The sequence below is a fragment of the Tupaia chinensis genome, unplaced genomic scaffold (assembly GCF_000334495.1).
Source record: "Tupaia chinensis unplaced genomic scaffold, TupChi_1.0 Scaffold000478_3, whole genome shotgun sequence".
NCBI classification, from domain to species: domain Eukaryota; kingdom Metazoa; phylum Chordata; class Mammalia; order Scandentia; family Tupaiidae; genus Tupaia; species Tupaia belangeri.
The window spans coordinates 159,965-165,523 of NW_006159990.1; positions in this window are offsets into that span (position 1 = coordinate 159,965).

Consider the following 5,559-nt stretch of genomic DNA (forward strand, 5'->3'; position numbering starts at 1 on the left):
CCGCGGTCAACTACATGGGAGTCCAGCCACATAGCCATTATGCCAACTGCTGGTCCCGCTCATTCTAATCTCTTAATCTTTGACCAAACTGTATCCGTTCCTGAACTTGGCATAGCCCCCTGCATCTCTCTGCCCTACTAAATATAAGGCAGCAGTGCCCTCACTTCTGTCAACATTTCACAGCCCTCATCAAATCACCTGGGTCTCTATTCCTCTCGAATTATGGCATAAATTGCCTATATTCAGATATTAGCATTGGAAACTTTAAAAAATATGGTTTGAGGGACCAGCAGTTAGCATAATGGCTATGTCGCTGGACTGCCATGTAGTCGACTGAGGTTCGAGTCCCCAACCTGGTGGCTTAAACTCACGCCGGGCGCTTGTGCGTGCATGCCCAAGATCCCAAGCGGAGAATGGAGGAGAAGGGATTGCGACTTGACCATCCCCCCTGGGGGGTGATTTTTCGCTTTCTGTCTCTCTGTCTCTCTCTTTCTGGTGAGCACACGCACCCTATCGCAAAAAGAAAAAAAAAATCTTTCAAAAAAAATATGATTTGAGACTTCATTAATTACATATTGTTTGGGAATATCTTTTCTTCTGTAGTCTTTGAATTTTATTTTTATCAGGTCTTCCTGCTTAGAAATTAAATTTTTTGATGACAGGTTCTGTGATTTCCTGTTTGTATCTTCCACAGTGTTTAACACAGAGAGGTTCTCTCTAAATATTTTTGGTGGATAGATTAATTCATTTATCCAGCATGGGGTTAAAAAAAAAAAAAAAGGAAAATTTACACCACATTTTGAGATGTTTCACTTTTCCTCTGTCCAATTAATTCCCTTTTCAGTTCTCATCCTAACTTTCTAATGACTGAGACAAAGTCAAATAAGCAGTCCATTAGGCTAGTATTTAACAGCAAAAATTTTCCCAACTCCCTAGCATGATTATGAAAGAGATAAAATGTTCATAGTCACCTCAATGACAATATACCAACACTGAGTATAGTATAATCACACTAACAGTAGGCTCTATCTCAGCAAGGTACCATAATTTTCTTTTTAATCTCATTATACATCATTTTTTAAAAACTGAATAATGAAAGAAAAATTTCCAGGAAACTTGATATTTCCATAAGCCCTTAAGTTATCTTTAAAATGCTCGTTTATGTACTGTAATAAAGACACTGCTGTCAAAGTTTTTCATCAATTATTCAATTGCAGTGAAACAAAGGTTAAAATGTTTGCCTTGTCTTTTGCTTCCTTATTCATTAGGATTAAAATTAAAGTTATCATTTTCAATCAGTTGCTTAAAACTCCTATTTGTACTACATAGTCAAAAAACTGATCGATAGGAAATATGAAATTATAGGATTTTATGCACTGTTTTCTTAGGTGAAATCTCGCCTCTCTTTTATTGTTTTAACAAAAATGTCACAAAGATGTACAAGAGATGAACAAATCTCTTCGCCCAAATTAATATGAGAAATCAGCCCCATTCAACACATTTCAGGACAAAAAGAAACCACCACCAATCCCCAACCTCTAGTGCAAGACGGATGGGGAGGGAAAGTAAAGAGTTGATTCGCATGACCAGGGTGAAAAGAAAAACAAACATTATAGTTGCAAAAACATATATTCCATAACAAGTTCTTAAGACTCCCAGGTGCAACATCAGCAGCGCTCCAGTCTCGATTTTTATTGTAATCTTGTGGCTTTTTATTTGTAACTTATATGAAAAGAATCATATTGATTGGGGCAGATTTAACTCAGTAAAACCTATTCTACTGAGATTGTCTGTGCTAGGTGATTTTATCAAGTTCTCTTTTGGTTTCATTTTCTTCCTCATCCCTATTCCCAGGGGAGACTGCAGCCCAGCCTGCAGAGCAAATTGCCCTAAATTGAGTTCTTTCTCTGGCATAGACAGGACTGCCTTTGGCTCCTCGGCTTGAAAACTTTATGCATTCTTTTTCCCTTCTTCCTTAACAATCCCCTTCCCTTTTTCCAATTAAAATGGAGAAGTTTGCACCGGTACCTGCTCCCAATTAAATGAATACTGCATTACCAGCCACACTCCCGGATCTTCTTTACCCTCCCTTCATTAGCCTTATTCCTCTGAGGCTGCCTGGCTGTCTGCCAGGGACTTATGGCAAGAATTCAAAATCTTGCACACTTTATCCCCTCCAAATCATTCTTGAATATAAGCAGTCTGCTCCTTAGGCCCAGCATGAGAAATTCAAGAACGTGTTCAAAATGGATAGAGAGTTGGGAGGGAGAGCGGAAGAAAATGATTTATTTAAAAGGCTAAAAGCCTATGCAAAGAAAGACAAGCTGAGAGAGGTTAAACTTCCCAGGTAATTGACCTTAGTTTTTTGTTGTTGTTGTTTTTTAAGCCTAAATAGAAGGAACAACAAATGATAGTCTGGTGGCCTTGCTTTATTTCTGAGTGTCTTCATGCCTATAGGCAGTACAACGTCATCTTCACACCTCTGGCATGCCAACTCCCCAACACTCAAAATTACGCACCATGACAGAAAAAGCCAACCTCAGAAGCTCAAGCACTTTTTTTTTTGTTCTCTCTCACTGTTTTTTGTTGTTGTTGTTTTGGGGTTTTTTGGTTGGTTGGTTGTTTGTTTTAATGAAGATCAACATAGAATTTTCCAACAAATGTGAGTGCTATGGGGCTATTGCACCAGCCATTCTCAACTGACACTTGGAATCAGTAAGTGTGCATCAAGCTGTCATGAATGATGACCCAGGTGTCAGGCCACAGAGACAAATGGGCATTCTATGTTTCTCTAGTGCTCTCTGAAACTGCAAATCCTGTTTACAGAGCCTCTGAACACATTTGAACAGATATGTGATCAAATCCTAGTTCTGGTACATACTACTGTCTGTGTGACCATGGGCAAATTATTTAATTTTTCTGAGGCTCATGGTTCTCATTTGTAAAATGAGAATAAGAACTATAGCTAGCTCAAATACTGTTTTATGAATTAAGTAGAACATACAAACCACTTAGCACAATTCCTGACATAGTACATAGTTAGCTACTATAAACTTAATATTAATCCTTGTATTATTAATACTAAGCAAAAATACACCATATGATCTGACAGAACTTTTGGAGCTTTTCCCAGAACATGGCAAGGGCTAAGGACAATTTACAGATGATTTTTAATTTTGCAGAATTAAAAATGTGCAATTAGATTCTCAGAAGCTGACCCTTGTTTGGCACAGACCTCAACGCAGCTATGACATCCGCTAAGATCAACCTATCATTTAGTGGTAATTATAAGTCATCAAATTCTTCTAGCACCCTAGAAAATATATCACTATTGCTGTCTTCTTATAAGAACAGTATGTAATTGAACACTTTAAAACAGTCATTACTGTAATCAATTTGTTTCAGTTCTGAGAATTAGTATAGAATTTTGTTTGTCTCCTAGAGAGAAACTTCCAAGACATACCATAATACCATAGTTCACCACTTAAAAAGAAAAAAGCAAAACAGTGCAAAAAACCTTAATTACTAATCCTTTTAAGTGGTTATATTGATTAAAAGACAAAAAAATCATACTTATCAAAGAGGATAAATATGTAAACAAATTTGTGGAGACTTTTCATTTTCTACAGCAGATAGGACTCTATTCCTTACGTAAGCTGTACAATTATTGCCTGATTTACAAGATGTGCCCAAGGCAACAGACATTCTCTCAATATAGGAAGGCACTTTATTAATAGGTATTTTTGATTGGCCAAGCTCAGGTCAAATTTATCACAGCACTTTGCACAATTTTTAAGAGTACAAACATTATAATCATGTAGGTTTCAATTACATTCTAGTCTCAACTTTTGCTTACTATGTAACTTCAAGAGTTATTTAACTTATTAGACTTTCATTTTCCTCAAACATAAAGCAGAACTAACACTAACACCTGCAATGTGATGTTATTTTAAGAATTATATTTAAAATGCTTAACTTGGGCTACAAAAAGCTACTTTTATCATGACCATCATCACAATCATCATCACAATCATCACTATGATTATGGTCAAATGTTTTACTTTTGAAAATTAGTTCTTAAAACAGAAAAAAAAAAACAGTAAATATGAAGCAAAAGAATTTGACGTATATCAAATATTGATGAAATGGCATTGAACTAGGCCCAGATAAGACACATTCACTCATTCAGAACATGTACGTTACAAGGCAACTATACTTACATGGTTTTTAGAAATGATACTTTAAGGAATGGGTTGAGAAATCTACTACATCCAAGAAGTTACCTAATTGTTATTTCACTAAAAGACAGAATCACATACACTAGAACATAAGGCATAAACAAGGTCACAATGCAACAGCAGAGACTTAAGCTCAGATTTTCTAATTGCAGGTAAAGGTCTGTCAGGTGATCTTTATACTCACGAGTCAGAGATGTCATGTAACCTGGCATCTCTGAAAGAAATCCTGGAAGAAAACTTTCTAAACCTAGAGAGGCATTCAAATATCCAGACTCACGAAATACGTAGGACCCTAAATCGAATCAATATGGGGAAAACAAATGAACAGAACTCAATAGGAAAGTATGAGCTTTTCCATTGTTGTACCATTACAAGAATTTTAAATTTAAAACACTTTATTTTAAATAAAAATTTGTTTTAAATCTCATGTCCCATGTCTCCTCTTGGAACCTTCCTTCACCTATAGATACTATCTTAGTTAATGGCTCTACCATTCCCTATTTCAGAAAACCAGGAAGCCAAAAGCAAATAATCTTCCCCTTCTTACTAATATTGCCTTAATTCAGACTCTATTTTCTCATGCCAGTAATATTAAAAAGGTAGCCTAGCTGGTCTTTATCTAAGCCTCTCTTATGCTCTGCATTTCACAAATTCACAAATTCTCATCACAATGACCTTCCTTACCATAATCTGATTGTACTACTCCCCAGCTTGAAATCTTCCATCTCAAGTCAGCCTGGTCCCTGTAACCTTGACTCAGCCTATTATCATTCCCAATGCCCTCTGTGTCTCAGCCATATTATTTTTCATATTTGTTCTTTATTTGTTATTTTTATTTTCCCCTTTCACCCTAAATATTACATGAGTGCTTGAACAGAAACTTCTATGTAAGTTCAGTGTAGACTCATTAGATAAAATCTCTGTCAGTTACTGAAAGAAATATATTAAAATCTTTGGAGATTGTGGATTTGTCTATATTCTGTGTGGCTCTTTCCATTTATGTTATCTATTTGTAATAATATTACTAGGCATAAATAATTTTCAAATATGTATACACATATATATTCTATTTAACTTTATGTTATCTTAACATACAGTCTATATAACAATAGTATCATGATAGCATTTGTCTTTTGGTTGGTATTTATCTGAGATATTTGTTTCATCCTTTTACTTTCTTCTTTATTGTATGTTTTAAGTTTGAATTTCTAGATGGCCTATAACTGGAATTTTTAAAATCTAGTGTGAACATTTTTCTCTTTTAATTGGAGAGTTCACTTCACTTATATTAATTGAGATTCCTGGCCTATGTGAATTTCAC